This window comes from Triticum aestivum, chromosome 1A, assembly GCF_018294505.1.
Source record: "Triticum aestivum cultivar Chinese Spring chromosome 1A, IWGSC CS RefSeq v2.1, whole genome shotgun sequence".
In the NCBI taxonomy this organism is placed as follows: Eukaryota; Viridiplantae; Streptophyta; class Magnoliopsida; order Poales; family Poaceae; genus Triticum; species Triticum aestivum.
In genome coordinates, this window is record NC_057794.1 from 201,352,212 (window position 1) to 201,373,463 (window position 21,252).

Below are 21,252 nucleotides of genomic sequence, written 5' to 3' on the forward strand. Positions count from 1 at the left end.
ATCGACAACCTTGCCGCCGACTTGCGACTTTCCGAGCAACGTACAAGGGACTACTTCGACCACAAGCTCGACGATCACAAGCAAGAGAATGACGCAAGGATGGACGAGATTCGCGCTTTGTTGCTCAACCGCTCTTCTTCCACTTCAAGAAGGAGCCGTTCAGGTCACCATTCCGACTTCACCCTCTCCGGCTCAAGTACGCTGACATCGAACACTCTTCGTCGAGCCGCGCTCAACGAGCGTCAAGCAAACCTCAATCCACTTCGAGACACCGACTCGCAAGAACATCGACGATGTAAAGCTGAACACTACAAGAAAAATGTCAACTTGTGACCACCACTATTGGTCACTGAATGGTCACAAATTTCCATTTGTGACCTTTTTGTGACCAAAAACATAAGGTCAAAAGCTGGCCGTCATAAACTGACTATAGCGACCTTTCTTCTGTGGCGTTTTGGTCACTAGCAACCTCCCCAGGCCACGTAGGCATCCAGTGTGGCAATCTGACGTGGCACAAGATTCAGCCCGGTCCAATTCGATTTTCTACATGGGCCTAGCCCAACAATTCAGCCTTTTTACTATATATTTTCTCTATTAATTTTCTCTAGCTACATGGGCCTGGCCCAACAATTTGGCCTTTTAATTTCATGGATCATGGCCTTTTTGTGATCTATTTCGTTTTTGGGCCTAAGCCTTTTTATTTACTTGGCCATCGCCTTTTGTTCATTGTTTGATTTGTGGCCTTTTTAGGGCCCAAATAGTATATGTTTCATTTCCGACATATCAACAATAAAGTAACTAGTATTTTGGTCCAGAGAGCCCCAATCACACAAATTTTCATAAATGGCGACCAAAATGAGTATATTATATATATTACAATCATCCAGGAATTTAGAACAACTACAAAAGTGCTGCTATGAAATACTATAACAGTCATTCACATCATGTAGGAACATATAATTAGCTACAAAGATGAAGCGTTCCCTTTTTCCAACTTCTGAGCCTGGAGCTACTGTAAAAGACAGGAAACGATCATTATCATGGCTGTGAATTCAGAATGAAAGCAATATCCTCAAACATACAACAGCTAGGAAAAGAATATTGAACAGAATAATAAAAAAATACACAAGCAGCTAGGGGTCGGTCCTAATGCATGAGGGCACGGATAACAGTAGCAACCATGAGTAAATATTAGCAAATATTATATTGGTGGAAAAAAGTAAATACCAGCAAGCTATAAGAAGACTCCAAGAAATTGATGGCTCACAATACAATCATGCTTTTGACAACAAATACTACTAGAATTAAGGTGCATAACATATTCTAAGCAGTGTTAACATCATGACAGTAACAATTAACAGTAGCAGCTAGCAGGACATCAATCAAGCACAACAAAAGTACAACACCACACTTGGGATCTCGGAGCAAGAAAAAGATCATGTTGCTTAGGAGCTACCACAAATGATACTGATCAAGGGCAAAAACAAGTTGGTATGATATCATTCATTCATTCGTTCTCATCATGATCATACATTGAATTCATTAAAGGTTACAGATTCATTTTTTGACATAGCATTGGAAAATCACAAGAATAGTATATGAACCAAAGTGTCCAGATAAGTAGATAACACATGGAGGTCACAATCACATAGCAAAGGAAAAGTGGGACAGACCGAGGACTTACCCTCCGGACAAATCAAGGACTTCACGCTTCCTCTTCCTCGGTGGACAAATCAATGACTTCACTTCCTCTTCCTCATGCACCAACAGGAAGACCATCTCAAACACCTTGGTGCCAACAAGAAACTGTACTCACATAGTGAATAGAACAAAAGAACAGAAAGCACATGTATATACTGAACAAAAGCAACAGCCAAGAATAGATGACTCAACAGTTCATGTTTGTTAACAAAACAAGTGTGGACATCTCACAGTGAGTTAACTATCTGATGACTTTAGTAAAACACATACTAGCATTTGGTGCTACGAGAGACAATAGAGATCATTTGGTCTGCACATTTAGATCATTTAACACAGAGAAAAGAAAAATAACAGAGGACTACATATGAATGTATGTGTCGTTTCCAGGATAAGTTGGCACATAGAATGCCACAAATTAGGATATACCACACAACAGAGAATAGCTTGTAGCGTCCGAGACTAATCTCCATGAGGAACACAAATCATCCTCAGGAATTGGTAATGAACGCACATCAATCAAAACAAAGAACAAAAAAAACAGATGGAATTTGTGTTGTCCCTGCAAGTGCCATAAACCTGCAACAGCAACAGCAGCAGCTTCTTCCTAGCGACATTTTCCCGGGCCAGGTATCTATCAATGATGTTAACGGTAAGGAATAAAATTTCACCTAGTAGCTCAAACTTATAGTGGACCTGCATTGGGTGAGTTTTCGCCAAGTCAGGTCAGACACACAACTCTGTACTAGATAACTTGACTGGGGTTCCAAGCAGATAATTACCTCGGTCCTTTTGTAGAAGCTTTAAATTTCATCCACATATTCAACAACCGCAAGGGAGTTGCCGAAGTCGCAGATGTCAATGTCATGCATTTCCTCCTCTTTGGTGTCCTCCATGTGGATCTCCTTCAGCTCCTTCATCTCATTGGCCAATTGGTGCCTGCCAAAATAAATTCAAATCCTTGAGTTGATAGTTACCTATTTTTCTCAGATTCTTGGTTCAAACAAGGTAAGGTAAAATAATCTGAATAATGCAGAAGATGGAAAATCTACAGATAACCCAATTGAACCTACATTGATATCATTCCATATATAAAAGAGAGCACCCAGTCCAGTTAGATAAGATATACTACTACTTGCCTAAATCTACTAGAACTATATTAAACCTACATTAATGATATTTCATATAGTACAAGATTTGGTAGGAGTATGCTCAAATCTCTGAAGATTTGTGCTATGTGCAAATCTACAGATTTAGGTGTGGTAATTCAAACCATACGCAATTGCACATTTGTGTGTGCAATATGAATATCTAACTGATAGCAAACACAAAGTGCATTCAGGATCCCACTTCCCGGCATCTAAATTCACCCAACAAGTCCTAAAATTTGCACAATTGGAAAGTACAGAGCTAAGAATAGCATGAAAACAACAAGGATTTTAATTACCTATACCAGCGGGGCATTTGCAGGCTGCGTTTGCTGCAGGATGGCCGCGCTGAGGCTCCTCGCCAGGTTGATGCCGGTGCCGGTGATGGGGATGGTGGCCAGGTGGACCAGGAACACGGCGAACCTGATTGGCAGCGGGGCAAGGATCTGTCGACGTTCCACACACCATTAAGCACACACAGTAAGGAGATTCAACAAGGGGAAGAACGGCGGTGATAGTACTCACGGGAACGTGTGAGTCCCTGGCGTTCCTCTTGGCGTCGGTGGCGGAGAAGACGATGTAGACGAGGAAGAAGGTGCCGATGATCTCGCCAGGAACAGCCCGAATGTCACCGTTGGGTTGATGTGCCCGCCGGCCTGCATTCATCCATCCCTTAGCAGTTCGAGCCGCTGCCACGCACCATCACGTCGACGGTGTCGTCGTGCTGCACGGCCTGGCGGTGGTCGTAGGCCACGGATAGACAGAGGCCCATGGGAGCAGCCGAGCAGGAGCTGCCAAAAGCTCTATCGATCTGGATCGGGATCGGGATGTGGAGCGAGGTGGGAGGGAGGGAGTTCCTGCCAGATCTGGCCACGATATGAGCAGCTCGAGTCGATCTAGGAGGAAAGGGGAGGGGCTGCCGGCGATGAGGTTGGAGGTCGCCGGTGCGACTTGAGAAGAGGATGGCGGCGGATTGGGTCTGGCATTAGGGAGAGAGGCGGATAGGGAGACGACCGACCGCGGCCTCCGTCGTCGCCATGGACGCAGCCACCCGCGAGGGCGGCCGACTGGTGATGCGGTGGGCGCCGCTGCGGGACGGGGAGGAGGTGGCGGCGGCGAGGAGCCGAGGAAGGAGGAGTGCGGGTGCGAGTTAGGGTTTGGGAGGGATGGGATCGGGGGTGGGTGGGAGACGAGAGGGGGTGTGGGAGGGATGGATCGGGGTGGGTGGGTCTGTGGGGTTTCCCCTTTTCATTTTCTTTTTTCTTTTTTGTTCTCTATAGATAAATGGATGGATGGATGTGGGATGATGGATGGATGGATGGGCGCCATGTCATCAATCCGTGTCAAACCAACTCCACCAATGGGAATAGAGTATATGTGATTTGTGTATTTTTTTTGTTTTTCTTCTACTTTTACACATGAAAAAATAAAAAAATGGTCTCACATTGTGCACGAGTTTGTATTTTGAATGACAAACAATATTGACTAAGGAATTTTTCATTTTTTTGCAAAAAAAATTTGTTTTCCATTTTTTGAGTGTCCAAAATGAGTTTTTTTGTGAATGTCGTACCAAATATTTGTTGCAAAATTGGACCAAATTATTTTTATAAAATATTAGTCCATATTCAATGCATAATTTACCAAATGGTTGGGTGCCAAAAGGTTTCAATCCACCTCTCGTGAAAAAGACAAAACTATGCTGATTCAGCTGGAAGCGGGTCAAATTTGAACTAGAGGTGCCTCATAGTCTGCTCATGATTTTTTACAAAAATCATTTTTAGGTAAAGAAGTATCTATTTAATTAGAGATCCAACAACATTTTGGCAAGATTCAACCCCTAGCTATGAACGGTCATGCCCACTGTTTCGACCATATTTTGAAACGGGCATAACAAATTCAAAAAAATCAAAAAAATGCAAAACCTTCACGTTGTGTCATCATATGTGGCCAAGTTCCTAGGAAAAATAACAAACTTGTAATACGGAAATTATTATAAAAAAGTGTTCTCAGAAACGAGCTATCACGTGTGGAGATCAATGGCTTTCAAGCCAAATGATCACTCTTATGGCCACATTCATGGCATAGTTTGTTCAAATGATCTCATATTGTGCACAAGGGTGCATATTGGAATGGCAAACAATGTTGCCTAAGAAAGTTTTCATTTTCTTTGGACGAAAAAACCATTTTCCATTTTGTGAGTGCCCAAAAGGAGGTTTTTTTGTGAAGGACCTCCCAAATAATTGTTGCAAAATTGGACCAAATCATTTTTCTAAAATAATAGGCCATATTTAATGCACAATTGACCAAATGGTTGGGTGTAAAAAGTTTTGATCCACCTCTCGTGAAAAAGACAAATTCCTGCCGATTTAGTTGGAAGAGGGTCAAATTGGAACTGCAGCTGCCTCATAGTTTGCTCTTTAATTTTTCCAAAAATCATTTCTAGGTACATAAGTATCTATTTTATCAGAGAAACTCCAAAAAAATTCTAAGATTCAACCACTAGCTAGGAATGGTCATTCCCGTTGTTTTGACCGCATTTTGAAACGGGCATAAAAAATTCAAAAAAATCAAAAAATTGGGAAACCTTCGCATTATGTCATTATATGTGGCCAAGTTCCCAAGAAAAATAATAAACTTGTAATACGGCAATTATTTTAAAAAAGTGTTCTCAGAAACGAGCTATCACGTGTGGAGATCAATGGCTTTCAAGCCAAATGATCAATCTTATGGCCAGATTCATGGCATAGTTTGCTTAAATGATCTCATATTGTGCACAAGGGTGCATATTGGAATGGCAAACAATGTTTCCTAAGGAAGTTTTCATTTTCTTTGGACGAAAAAACCATTTTCCATTTTTCGAGTGCCTAAAAGGAGGTTTTTTTTGTGAAGGAACTACCAAATAATTGTTGCAAAAATGGACCAAATCAATTTTATAAAATACTAGGCCATGTTTAATGCACAATTGACCAAATGTTTGGGTGTAAAAAGTTTTGATCCACCTCTCATGAAAAAGACAAATTTCCGCTGATTCAGTTAGAAGCGGGTCAAATTTGAACTGTAGCTGCCTTGTAGTTTGCTCTTTATTTTTTCCAAAAATCATTTCTAGGTACATAAGTATCTATTTAATCATAGAAACACCAAAAAAATTCCAAGATTCAACCACTAGCTAAGAACGGTCATTCCCGCCGTTTTGACCGCATTTTGAAACGGGCATAAAAAATTAAAAAAAATCAAAAAATTGGGAAACATTCGCATTGTGTCATTATATGTGGCCAAGTTCGTAGGAAAATTAACAAACTTGTAATACGGCAATTATTTTAAAAAAGTGTTCTCAAAAACGAGCTATCACGTGTGGAGATCAATGGCTTTCAAGCCAAATGATCAATCTTTTGGCCACATTCATGGCATAATTTGTTCAAATGATCCCATATTGTGCACAAGGGTGTATATTGGAATGGCAAACAATGTTTCCTAAGGAAGTTTTCATTTTCTTTGGACGAAAAAACCATTTTCCATTTTTCGAGTGCCCAAAAGGAGGTTTTTTTGTGAAGGACCTCCCAAATAATTGTTGCAAAATTGGACCAAATCATTTTTATAAAATACTAGGCCATATTTAATGCATAATTGTCAAAAAATTTGGTCGTCAAAAGTTTTGATCCACCTCTGGTGAAAAAGACAAATTCCCGCCGATTCAGTAGGAAGCAGGTCAAATTTGAACTGCAGCTACCTCATAGTTTACTATTTATTTTTTCCAAAAATCATTTATAGTTATATAAGTACCTATTTAATCATAAATACATGGTTTGATGGCGATACGTCGAGGTTTAGGCGGTGGCCAAGGCCCCCAACTCTAGAGCGCGTAAACTCACATGCCCGACGCGTGGTCACCGCGTGACCGTGGCGTTGCCATGTGTTCTGGGCAGCCTAGGCATGTCTAGTGGGTTGGGCACTCCCCAGGTAGGTTCTAGGAAGAAAATTACAACATAAGATTCTAACGAGGAGACCGATCGATGCTCAAACATGAATTAGCAGCCAAGTGTTTGATTAGCGGTACGGGAAATGCACATGGCCAATGGGCGTGAGTTTTTGCTGAGGATGATCATCGACTAAGAAGAATGTGTTCACAAATTTTCAGATCAAAAGGAGGATCCTAGGTGGTACTTGCTTTGCAAAGTACCACACTGGACAGAAATATGAATGTTGAAGGTGGGCTCAAAATAATGAATGGATCGAGCTGAAATTTGGTGGAGGATGGTTATTTGGGCATTTGAAAGCACCGTAGAAAATTGATACCATTTGGACATGCTAAAGTGGTACTTCCTTCACAATGCTCTTCTATGGACAGAAAATTGGGAAAACTAGTGAGAGAAATTGGATGAATGAAATGAGCTCAAATTTGGTGTAGGTAAGTTACATAGGTATGGTTATGCCTTGGTAGATTTTCAGATCATTTGGGTAAGCCTAGCTAGTACTTACTTCACAAAGCTTCTCTCGAGGTAGAAACTTTGAAAATTTCCTGAGAAAGATTGACTAGGAAAATGGAGCTGAATATTATCATGTGGAAATGATTTGGGTATGGAAGAGTGCCCAAAGAGTTTGAGGTCAATCGGAGGGGTCTAGATAACACTTGCTTTGCAACATGCCAATTTGGCCATAAAATATAAATTTAACCTGGGCTCACATAGATAATTTGCCTGAGCTGCAATTTGGAGGAGGGTGATAATTTGGGCATATGAAGAAACTGTATAAATTTCATGTCATTTGGATATATAAAAAGGTACTTCCTTCACAATGCTTCTAGGTGGACAAAAAACATTGGAAATTTGCCGAGGAAGATTTGCTAGGCATGTGGAGCTGAATTTTTTCATGCTGTAATGATTTGGATAGGAAAGAGTGCCCGAAAATTCCGAGGGCAATCAAGAATATATAAATAGCACTTCCTTCATAAAGTGCTGTCGTGAACAGAATAGGAAAATGAATATTGTTGAATTAGTTTTGAACTAGGAAAGGAAGGATTTTTACATATTTGATGAAGATATGACCCAAAGAATTTATGAGATTTTTTTGGGAATTTTGGGAATGACAGAAATATAGGTTGCTTCACAACCTAGGGCAAAAACTGCCACATGGACATGACACATAGGCAAAACTGATGAGGTGGCGCCTAGTCATAGCAACCCACCACAATTTACAAGGTTATGACCATCTATATTGGTCATGATCAGCTAGAAATAAGGCAGCAGACCAGTGCTATTTGCTTTATGACCATTTCGTGTAAGGAAATTACGACCTTTCTGACCAAAATGGTCGTTATAGTTTAGGTTTTGGAGCGCCCCGAACAACTTTTGACCAATTGGTCTGAAATGGTCATAGATCTATGACCAATTCTTCCAGGGTCACTAACAGAAGGTCACAAGTAGACATATTTCTTGTAGTGGAAGAAGCCTTTGTGCTAGCACGAGAATGGCAACGCCAACGTCAACAAGAACAAGAGGAGCGAGCGTGACAACATCAAGATGCACAAGACGTCGAGGCGGAACGCCAAGAACAACAACTATGTGAAGCTCAAGCACTTTAAGCGCAACGTGCACTTCATGAATCAAGTCGTGTCGTAGCCGATCGAGGCCGACAAGCTCGACTACATCAAGAAGCACTTCGCGATGAAGCTCAAGAAAGAATTTACCAAAGACGTGTGCATCGACAAGCTCCTCCTCAAGATAGACAAGCTCCTCGTCAAGATAGACAAGCTCCCCCTCAAGCGAGACAAGAACATCAAGTCCATCGAGAGCAAGAAGACAATGGACACAATCCTCGCCAAGAGCAACATGAGGAAGACATCCAACTTCGCCAAGAGCACCACGAGTTGAACAATCATCTACAACATGGGCGTCATCATCCCTGACCCCAACATAATGAAGAGCAACGCTACGGCAAGCTCAAGTTCACCATGACCAGGTTCAACGGAAGCAACGATCCCGAAGAATACCTTTCATGGGCATTGAAAGTTGACAAGATCTTCCGTTTGCACAATTATGAAGAAGAGAAGAAGATCACGATGGCATCCCTTGAGTTCCAAGACTATGTCCTCATTTGGTGGGAACAGGTCATTGAGCGCCGCGAGGCAAGAGGTGAACCACCCATCACTACTTGGGCACAAATGAAGGATGTCATGAGAGCACGCTTCGTGCCTACCTACTACAACCGTGACCTCTTCAAGAAACTTCAGAAACTCAAGCAAGGAACCAAGAGCGTTGAAGAGTACTACAAGGAAATGGCGATTGCCATGATACGAGCCAATGTCAAAGAAGATGATGAGCAAACTATGGCAAGGTTCTTGAATGGACTCAATCATCCTATCAAGAAGATCGCCGACTTCCAACCATACTCGAATCTCATCGAGCTAGTGCATCAAGCTACCAAAGCGGAACGGCAAGTACAAGACGACTTCAAGTATGCCAAGTTCTCATCCAAGTCGTATGACCTCTCCAACAATCAAGCTTCGATGACTCCAACACCTTCTACCTCAACCAAGCCATCTACAAGCAACGGCGACAAGTCAAGTTACAACAAAGCTTTGACAAGCTCAAGTTGTCCTCCTACTACAAGCAACTTCAAGAAAGCTCCATCATCATCTACTCCACCCGATGAGACCATCAAGACAAGTTCTATCAAATGCTTCACATGCGGAGGCCGAGGCCACAAGTCCTTCGAGTGCACAAACAAGAGCACCATGATCCTCAACAACGACGGAACCTATGACTCCATGAGTGAAGGAGAAATGGAAGCTCTTGAGCAAGTGGCCATGCACCGACAAGTGAACAATGAAGATGAAGATGACCAAGCCTTTCGCGATGAAGATTCAAGTCCTGCTCTTGTTGTCTCCAAGGTCTTGATTCTTCAACATCAACAAGACGAAGATCAAAGATGCCATATCTTCCACACAAAGGCTAGCATCAATGGACGTTCCGTCAAGGTCATCATCGATGTAGGTAGTTGCCACAACTTAGCAAGTGAAGAACTATGCTCCAAGCTCCAATTGGTCAAGATGAAGCACCCTCACCCCTACAAGGTTCAATGGCTAAGCGACAGTGGCACCATACAAGTCGAGCATAGAGTACAAGTCTCTTTCAAGATCAGCGCCTATGAAGACACATTGGAATGTGATGTCCTTTCGATGACCGTTTGCCACCTCCTCCTTGGACGGCCATGGCAATTTGACCGAGATGTCATTCACAATGGGCGTACAAATCACTATAGCTTCAAGATGAAAGGGAAATATTTTGTGCTACATCCTATGTCTCCAAGCCAAGTGCTCGCCGACAAGCAAGCCACCCATCGTGGAGAAAATAGTGAGAGAGCGACCCACCAAAAAGAGAGTGAGCGCCACAAGCCCAAATTGAGTGCCTCCACGATGAGCGACAAGAAAAACTTAGTTCTCTTTGCCACCAAATGAGAGATGAGAGAAGTGTGTGAGAACCCATCAAGTGTCCTACACTATGTCCTCTTGTGCAAGGATGAGGTCACAAAAACTAACAACTCTCACGATCTACCTTTGGTGATATCTTCTCTATTGTAGGAATTCCAAGATGTTTTCCCTGATGAGCTACCTCCGGGTCTACCTCCACTACGAGGCATTGAGCACCGAATTGATCTCATCCCCGGAGCGCCGCTTCCCAACAAAGAAATACAAAGGCAAGTAAAGCATCTCATAGACCATGGACATGTGCGTGAAAGTTTGAGCCCTTGTGCCATACCAGTCATTCTTGAGCCAAAACGTGACGGTAGCTTTCGCATGTGCTCCGATTGTAGACCTATCAATGCTATCACCGGTAGATATAGGTACCCCATTCCACGCCTTGATGATATGCTTGATGAACTTAGCGGTGCCACTATCTTTTCCAAAATTGATCTTAAAAGTGGTTATTATCAAATCCGCATACAAGAGGGTGATGAATGGAAAACCGCTTTCAAAACAAAGTTTGGTCTCTATGAGTGGTTAGTCATGCCTATGGGTTTATCGGAAGCACCCAGTACTTTCATGCGTCTTATGCATTACGTGTTTCGCCCTTACATTGGTGAATTTGTTGTTGTCTACTTTGATGATATCCTTGTGTTTAGAAAATCTCTCAAAGAGCATGTCACCCACCTTCGAACCGTGCTACAAACTCTTCAAAAAGAGCAACTTTATGCTAATATGGAAAAATGCCTATTTGGTGTTGATAAGCTTGTTTTCTTGGGTTTCGTCGTTTCTTCTAAGGGTGTTCATGTTGATGAATCTAAGATCAATGCTATTGAAAGTTGGCCCCAACCAACCAATTTGCAACAAGTGCGTAGTTTTCTTGGTTTAGCCGCTTTCTATCGTAGATTTGTGAAGGATTTTAGCACCATTGCTTCATCTTTGCATGCTTTGAGTAAGAAAAATGCACCATTTGTTTGGGGAACATCTCAAGATATTGCTTTCAATGAGCTTAAGCATTTGCTTACTCATGCTCCCGTGCTTGCATTACCCAACTTTGACAAACCTTTCGAAATTCATTGCGATGCTAGTGGTAATGGCATCGGAGGCGTGTTAACACAAGAGAAGTGCCCCATTGCATACTTTAGTGAGAAACTATCCGGAGCGCAACTCAATTTCCGCATCTATGACAAGGAGCTATATGCTTTAGTGCAAGTTTTGCATGAATGCGAACATTACCTTCGCCCACATGAGTTCATCATCCATACCGACCATGAAACACTTAAATACCTTAAGGGTCAAACTAAGTTGAACAAGCGTCATGCTAAATGGAGTGAATTTATTGAGTCATTTCCCTATATCATCAAGTACATTAAGGGTAAAGAAAATGTTGTGGGAGATGCGCTTTCCCGTATATGCATGCTTGTCACTAACCTTGAGTTGAATGTCATTGGTTTTGAGCATATCAAAGACTTGTATGAACATGATCCTACATTCGCCATACCTTATGCCAAGTGTTTGATGCATACTTCTTGGGATCGATACTACATCAAAGATGGATATCTTATGAGAGCTAACAAACTTTGCATCCCCGAGTCCTCTTTTCATTTGTTGCTTTTGCAGGAATCTCATGGAGGCGGACTCATGGGACACTTTGGACGCGATAAGACATTTGCTACGCTCTCCAAGAACTACTTTTGGCCCAAGATGCATCGCAACGTCAATCGCTTCACCAACCGTTGTTCTACATGTCGCAAAGCTAAGTCTAAAGCCCAATCTCATGGCCTCTATATGCCACTTCCAATTCCATATCAACCATGGGAAGATATTAGAATGGACTTTGTGCTTGGTTTACCTAGAACTCGAAATGGCAAGGATTCCGTTTTTTTGGTTGTGGACCGTTTCTCCAAAATGGCTCATTTCATTCCTTGCAACAAGATAGATGATGCTTCACATATTGCAAATTTGTTTTGTAGGGAAATCTTGCGCCTTCATGGAGTGCCAAAGACGATTGTCTCGGACCGCGACGTCAAGTTCTTGAGTTACTTTTGGAAGACCCTATGCGCCAAGCTCGGAATCAAGCTCTTGTTCTCTTCGGCATACCATCCATAAACCGACGGCCAAACGGAGGTCACCAACCGTACGCTCTCCACCCTACTACGCGTGTTGATAAAGAAGAACATCAAGGAGTGGGAAGAGTGCCTACCCATCGCTGAGTACGCCCACAACCGAGCAAGAAATTCGACTACCGGCAAGTCCCCCTTCGAGGTCGTCTATGGCTTCAATCCATTGTCCCCATTGGACATTCTACCTCTACAGCTACAAGAGCGCACAAACATGGACGCGAGTGCATGAGCCAACTTCCTCAAGAAGATGCATTAAGATACAAGGAACACCATCGAGCGCCAAGTACAACGACTCGCGACCAAGCTTAACGCCAACAAGCAACCCATGATGTTCCATGTTGGAGATCTTGTGTGGCTACACCTTCGCAAGGATCGCTTCACCAATGAACGCAAGTCCAAGCTACTACCACAAGCGGATGGACCCTTCAAGGTGCTTGCACGCTACAACAACAATGCATACAAGATCCACAGCCCACGCGACAAGTACTCCGTGAGCGACGTCTTCAACATCAAAGATCTCTCCCCGTACCATGGTGATGAGGATTTCGATCCGAGGTCGGATCTTTCTCAAGGGAGGGGAGATGATGCGGAGCATCCCATGATCATCCCCATGGACCTACCATCGTCGCATCAAGAGCCAAGAGGACCCATGACACGAGCACGAGCCAGAGCTCTCGAGAACGAGGTGACTTCTTTCCTTAGTGATATCACATATGATCCACTCGAGACATGGTTACTACCTAAGTCCGATATGCTATGCATAATCAGGTGTCAAGAGGAGCCTTCCGAAGATGCACGTGAAGACGGACAAGTCGCCAAGTCCACGGATGAAGAGAACCAACGGAAACGGGCAAGTTCACCTTCCAGAACCCGAACATCCGGCCAAGACCCCGGACATCCGCCCTGGAGATGCCACCACGGCAGCCGCATCCCAGCCAGAAAAGCTACTGGGCCCGGACATCCGGCCCCGCGCCCCGGAGATCCGCCCCCCCTAGCCCGGACATCCGGCCACTCCTGAAGCCCCGGACATCTGGCCCGACGCCCGGACATCCGGCCTCGCCTGTCTGTGAATAGTAAAGGGCCGAAGCCCATGTACCCTCTCGCCCCCCTAGACTATATATACTTCATCCCCTTCCTCTTTCTAGGGTTAGCATTGGTTTAGCTCATATGTGACATAGAGCTTTGCTCATCCATACCGATCTCCTCTTCGAGAGAGACTGTGGCCCCTCTTCGAAGAAGATCAACTTGGATTCAAGACACCCCCCTCTTGGGTAGCCCCATCAAGACCTCCTTCAAGGAGAAGAACCGGTTACTTTATATCGTCCTTTGTTAACCTTGGATCATCGTGTATCTCTTTGTGTTTCGAGGATCTAGCACATGTGTAATCGAATCTTGTTGGTTTGAGTGTTTCTCTCGTGTTTTCCCTCGTGAATCCTGTCGTGTTCTTCGTGTTTCTCTTTGGGATCCGCTCCTTTCGTGAAAGATCAGCCATCTGGGGTTTCACCCTACATCAACCCCTTTACGGGAAGATCCCCTTATGGATTCAAGACCTCCTCACGGAGAAGAACCGGTTACCGTGTATCATCCCTAGTTGTCCATGGATTCGTGTACCGTTCTATGTACTCGAGGATCTAGCCCATGTGTGACTTATTCATGTCGATTTAGTGATTTCCTCTTGTGTTTTCCTTCCGTTCTTCCTCGTGTTCTTCGTGATTTCCCCGGGATCCGCTCCTTTCATGAAAGATCGGGCGATTAGGGTCTCTACCCTACATCATCTTGGTATCATGAGCAAGGTTGATCACGATTTCGGAGCCCCCCTCTTCATTTTCTAGCTTGATTTTGTTTTTTTCATCCTAATCCAAAAATCCCCACAAAAATAGCCCCAAAATTTTTTCTTGTGTTTTGTGAGTTTTGATGATGTTTTGTTGGTTTTGATCCGTGAATTTGTTGTGTTGCAAGTGGATCTAGGCTTCCCCCCACCATCTCCACCTTGAAATCCCTCCCAAATTCCCCATATTCCGCCCAAAACCGCCTCCCGGATCTGAAATTTCGCGTTGACCCCGACCATCGGACGACCGTCACTTCACCGGACATCCGGTGACCCAGGAAGCACCGGATGTCCGACCTTACCGGACGGCTGGCGACTGGACATCCGTCCATCTTCGGAAGACCGCTCCTTCCACCACATCATCCGCTACACCACCACCGACTTTCCGCAAACTTTGCCTATATCCCAACTCACACCACCACCTAACCACTACCTACTCCGACGATTTTGCTCGCACTTGGTTTTAAGAATTTGAGTTGCGGTACCGTATCCTTTTGTGTTTCGGCTATCTAGGTACGGTTCGACATTGACATCACCGCCGCTCACTTTCGCCACGGACGCGTCATCAAGAACGACCACCTCGACTATGACTTGGTATTCGTGCCACCATTTTGACACCATACCGGAAGCAAGACCGGTAACCTTATATTGGTATTGGACATATCACTCTTGCCATTACATTGATAGCCATCATAGCCTTACTCCTTTTGCGTTGCTTACCCATCAAGACTAGCCATTGAGTATTGCCGACAACAAGACTTGTGCACATTAGTGACCATACTTCCAATAGCATACATACATACATCATTGTTGCCTATATTGGTATCATCTCTTGTGTCACAAAGTTGTCATCGCATACTCACTTACTATCTTGGTTCGTCAAGCATTGCAAGAGAAAAGAGCTCAAACATCAAAGAGCCAACCAAGCTTTAAACAAAGAGGAAAGATAAGCAAAGAGATTTTAAGCAAGAACCATAGCATCATACAACATTAAGATTGTCATACTCGATCATCTTGGATCATATCATAGCAACACCTTGCATAAAACATATTTGGGATAGAAGTCGTTGCATTTTTGCTAAGTAGGTTGTGCACAAGTTCTTGTATCCACCTATCGTGCAACCATGCTAGCATCTCTCTAGTGTTGTCCAACAAGAGCATTTTTGTGGATTCCACATTTTGGCTCACCCTTGGTTGCACAACCCCACTTATATTTTTGCGTGTGTGTTTCCGTGTACCGTATATGCTTGGTATACTTGTTACATTGCATCTTGCGAATCTTCTCCAACATTATTGAATCTTGCTTACATTCACATTAAAAAATTGTGCCACCATCCTAACCAAGCTCCATCATAAGCTTTTACTTGTGTAGGTGTGAGAAACCGACGGGAATTCGTACCCATTGGGATATTTCCTTGTCCTACATTAGAGTGATCATCGATTCACTTTCAACTTCGGTCAAGGTACATTTGGTATTCGTTCTTCTCTTTCTACCACTCACATTTGTCTTGGAATGATGGATAGGCCAAGTACTTCTACCAACCCACTCTTCATGGAGCAAGACGACGACATGAACTCCTTCGTCACCAAGAGTCACCTCTTTGGTGCACAACATGCTTTGCATCAAGAGCAACAAGCTATGAGTGAACGCATCGACAACCTTGCCGCCGACTTGCGACTTTCCGAGCAACGTACAAGGGACTACTTCGACCACAAGCTCGACGATCACAAGCAAGAGAATGACGCAAGGATGGACGAGATTCGTGCTTTGTTGCTCAACCGCTCTTCTTCCACTTCAAGAAGGAGCCATTCAAATCGCCATTCCGACTTTACCCTCTCCGGCTCAAGTACACCGACATCGAACACTCTTCGTCGAGCCGCGTGCACCGACCGTCAAGCAAACCTAATCCACTCTGAGACACCGACTCTCAAGAGCGCCGATGACGTCAAGCCGAAGAAGCCTTTGCGCTAGCTCGAGAACGGCAACAACAATGTAAACATGAAGAGGAAGAACGCGTGCGTCTACACCAACATGCACAAGATGCCGAGGCTCAACGTCAAGAACAACAACTCCGTCACACTCAAGCACTTGAGGCGCAACAAGCTCTATGCGATGCGAGTCGAGCCGTTGCCGACCGAGGCCGACAAGCCCGTGAAGAAGAGGAAGCACTTCACGAAGAAATTCACGAACGATGATTTCAAGATCGCATGCATCGTCTAGTTCCCCCTCGAGCTCGACGCGCTCCTCCACAAGCTCGCCAAGACCATCAAGTTCATCAAGAGCATGAAGACAATGGGAATCCTCCGCATCAAGAACATCACGAGTTGAACAATCATCTACAACATGTGCGTCATCATCCCCGACCCCAACACAATGAAGAACAATGCTACGGAAAGCTCAAGTTCACCATGCCCAAGTTCAACGGAAGCAACGATCCCGAAGAATACCTTTCATGCGCATTGTAAGTTGACAAGATCTTCCGTTTGCACAATTATGAAGAAGAGAAGAAGATCGCGATGGCATCCCTTGAGTTCCAAGACTATGTCCTCATTTGGTGGGAACAAATCATAGAGCGCCGCGAGGCAAGAGGTGAACCACCCATCACTACTTGGGCACAAATGAAGGATGTCATGAGAGCACGCTTCGTACCTACCTACTACAACCGCGACCTCTTCAAGAAACTTCAACAACTCAAGCAAGGAACCAAGAGCGTTGAAGAATACTACAACGAGATGGAGATTGCAATGATAAGAGCTAATGTTACGGAAGATGATGAACAAACTATGGCACGTTTCTTGAATGGACTCAATCATTCTATCAAGAAGATCACCGACTTCCAACCATACTCAAATCTCATCGAGCTCGTGCACCAAGCTACCAAAGCGGAACGCCAAGTGCAAGATGATTTCAAGTATGCCAAGTTCTCATCCAAGTCCTACGGTTTCTCCAATAACCAAGCTTCAACGACTCCAACACTGACTACAATACCCTCTACTTCCAACATCGACAAGTCGACTTCCAAGAAAGCTTCGCCAACTACGAGCAACTTCAAGCCGAGAGTTTCATCATCGTCAACCCCTACCGATGATACCATCAAGACGAGTTCCCTCAAGTGTTTCACTTGCGGCGGCCGAGGCCACAAGTCCTATGAGTGCACCAACAAGCGCACCATGATCTTAAATGACGATGGCACTTATGATTCCATGAGCGAAGGAGAAATGTAAGCCCTTGAGAAAGTTGCCATGCACCGCCAAGTGAACAATGAAGAAGAACAAGTCTTTTGTGATGAAGACTCAAGTCCCGCACTTGTTGTCTCCAAAGTCTTGACTCTCCAACATCACCAAGAAGAAGACCAACGATGCCATATATTCCACACCAAGGCCGGCATCAATGGACGATCCGTCAAGGTCATCATCGATGGAGGGAGTTGTCACAATGTCGCAAGTGAAGAACTTTTCTCCAAGCTCCAATTGCCCAAGACGAAGCACCCACATCCATACAAAGTGCAATGTCTTAGTGACTCCAACACTATCCAAGTTGAGCACCGAGTACAAGTCTCCTTCAAGATCGGCGCCTACGAAGACACCTTGGAGTGCGACGTCGTTCTAATGACCGTTTGTCATCTTCTCCTTGGACGGCCATGGCAATTCGATAGGGGAGTCATCCACAATGGCCGAACGAACCACTACATCTTCAAGATGAAGGGCAAGGAGTACGTCCTCTGTCCAATGTTGCCAAGTCAAGTGATCGTCGACAAGCAAAACACCCATCGTGGAGAGAATAGTGAGAGAGTGAGCCACCAAAAAGAGAGTGAGCACCACAAGCCCAAATTGAGTGCCTCCACGATGAGTGAAAACAAGAACCTAGTTCTATTTGCCACCAAACATGAGATGAGAGAAGTGTGTGAGAACCCATCTAGTGTCCTACACTACGTCCTCGTGTGCAAGCACAATGAACCACAAACTAACACCTCTCACACTCTTCCTCTAGTGTTGTCTTCTCTTTTGTAGGAATTTCACGATGTTTTCCCCGATGAGCTACCTCCGGGACTACCTCCACATCGAGGCATTGAGCACTGCATCGACCTCATCCCTGGAGCGCCACTTCCAAACAAAGCTCCCTACTGCGTCAACCCTGACGAAACAAAAGAAATACAAAGGCATGTAAAGCATCTCATAGACCGTGGACATGTGCGTGAAAGTTTGAGCCCTTGTGCCGTTCCGGTCATTCTTGTGCCAGAACGTGATGGTAGTTTTCGCATGTGCTCCGATTGTAGACCTATCAATGCTATCACTGTTCATTATAGGTATCCCATTCCTCGCCTAGATGATATGCTAGATGTGCTTAGTGGTGCCACTATATTTTCCAAAATTGATCTTAAGAGTGGTTACTATCAAATCCGCATACAAGAGGGCGATGAATGGAAAACCGCATTCAAAACCAAGTTTGGTTTGTATGAGTGGTTAGTCATGCCTATGGGTCTCTCGGAAGCACCGGGCACTTTTATGCGTCTTATGAATCATGTCTTTCGCCCTCACATTGGTATATTTGTTGTGGTTTACTTCGATGACATTCTTGTGTTTAGCAAATCTATCCAAGAGCATGTCACCCATGTCCGCACCATTTTGCAAACTCTTAGGAAAGAGCGTCTCTATGCTAATATGGAGAAATGCCTTTTTGGTGTTGATAAGCTTGTTTTCTTGGGTTTTTTTGTCTCTTCTATGGGTGTTCATGTAGATGAGTCCAAGATCAATGCTATTAAGAATTGGCCGCAACCAACCAACTTGCATCAAGTCTGTAGTTTCCTTGGTCTTGCGGGTTTCTATTGTCGCTTTGTAAACGATTTTAGCACCATTGCTTTGCCTTTGCATGCTTTGAGCAAGAAGAATGCGCCTTTTGTTTGGGGACCATCCCAAGATACCGCATTCAATGAGCTTAAGAATTTGCTTACTCATGCTCCCGTGCTTGCTTTACCCAACTTCAACAAGCCTTTTGAGATTCATTGTGATGCTAGCGGTAATGGCATAGGAGGTGTGTTAACGCAAGAGAAGTGCTCCATAGCTTACTTTAGTGAGAAACTTTCTGGAGCGCAACTCAATTATCCCATCTATGACAAATAGCTATATGCTTTAGTCCGCGTTTTGCATGAATGGGAACACTACCTTCGTCCCCATGAGTTTATCATTCATACCGATCATGAGACTTTCAAGTATCTTAAGGGACAAACTAAGTTGAACAAGCGTCATGCTAAATGGAGTGAATTTATTTAGTCTTTTCCCTATGTCATCAAGTACATGAAGGCTAAAGAAAACATAGTAGCGGATGCTCTTTCCCGCATTTGCATGCTTGTCATGCAACTTGAGTTAGATGTCATTGGCTTCGAGCATATCAAAGACTTATATGAGCATGATACAACTTTTGCCATTCCTTAAGCCAAGTGTTTGTCGAATACATCTTGGGAACGCTATTACATCAAAGATGGCTACCTTATGAGAGCTAACAAGCTTTGCATTCCTGAATCCTCACTTCATTTGTTGCTTTTGCAGGAATCTCATGGAGGAGGCTTAATGGGACACTTCAGACGCGACAAGACGTTCGCCACGCTCTCGAAAAGCTACTTTTGGCCTAAGATGTTTCGGGATGTCAGTCGTTTCACCAACCGGTATTCTACATGTCGCAAAGCTAAGTGCAAAGCTCAATCTCATGGTCTATATATGCCTTTACCGACTCCATACCAACCTTGGGAAGACATTACCATGGACTTTGTACTTGGTTTGCCTAGAACTCGAAATGGGAAAGATTCCATATTTGTCGTTGTGGACCGTTTCTCCAAAATGGCACATTTTATTCCTTGTCACAAGATATACGATGCTTCACATGTTGCTAATCTCTTTTGTAGGGAAATATTGCGTCACCATGGTGTGCCAAAGAAAATTGTCTCGCACCGCGATGTCAAGTTCCTTAGATACTTTTGGAAGACCCTATGCGCCAAGCTCGGAATCAAGCTACTCTTCTCCATGGAGTACCATCCGCAAACCGACAGCCAAACGGAGGTGACAAACCGCACACTCTCCGCTCTACTTCGAGTACTCATCAAGAAGAACATCAAGGAGTGGGAGGAGTGTCTACCCATCGCCGAGTTCGCCTACAACCGAGCAAGACACTCAACAACCGGCAAGTCCCCTTTCGAGGTCGTCTACGGATTCAACCCTTTGTCACCATTGGATATTCTACCTCTACCACTCCAAGAGCAAATCAATTTGGACGCAAGTGCACGAGCGGCCCATATCAAGAAGGTGCATGAAGATACAAGAAACACCATCGAGCGCCAAGTACAACGCCTTGCGACCAAGCTCAACATCAACAAGCAACCTATGGTCTTCAACATTTGTGATCTTGTGTGGCTACACCTTCGCAAGGAGCACTTTCCACAAGAACGCAAGTCTAAGCTTCAACCTCGAGCCGATGGACCCTTCAAGGTGCTCGCACGCTACAACGACAACGCTTACAAGATCGACCTCCCACGGGACAAATACAACATGAGCGACATCTTCAACATCAAAGATCTCTCTCCTTTCCATGGTGATGAAGAACTCGATCCGAGGATGGATGTTCCCCAAGGGAGGGGAGATGATGCGGAGCATCCCACGACCATCCACATGGACGCCACATCAACTATCCAAGCTCCAAGTGGACCAATGACAAGGGCTAGGGCACGTGCTATTCAATCCGACGTGACATCACTCCTACTTGAGTTTTCCCCCCTCTTCAAGTGAGACATGGCTACTGCCTAAGTCCGAGATACTATGTGTCATCAGGTACAACGCTCAAGTTTGCCTACAACCGAGCAAGACACTCAACAACTAGCAAGGCTCCTTTCGAGGTCGGTTACGGATTCAACCCATTGTCACCATTGGACATTCCTCCTCTACCACTCCAAGAGCGCATCAATTTGGACGCAAGTGCGCGTGTGACACATCTCAAGAAGATGCATG

At 44.3% G+C, this 21,252-nt stretch overlaps 1 non-coding gene across 1 annotated transcript; it reads right to left on the bottom strand.

Moving 5' to 3' along the window:
* Positions 1-2,067: 2,067 nt before the first annotated feature.
* LOC123073210 (small nucleolar RNA snoR80) lies at positions 2,068-2,201 on the bottom strand. The gene has a single exon (XR_006435651.1). It is a non-coding gene; the product is annotated as a small nucleolar RNA snoR80 (small nucleolar RNA).
* Between the last annotated feature and the right edge of the window lie 19,051 nt (positions 2,202-21,252).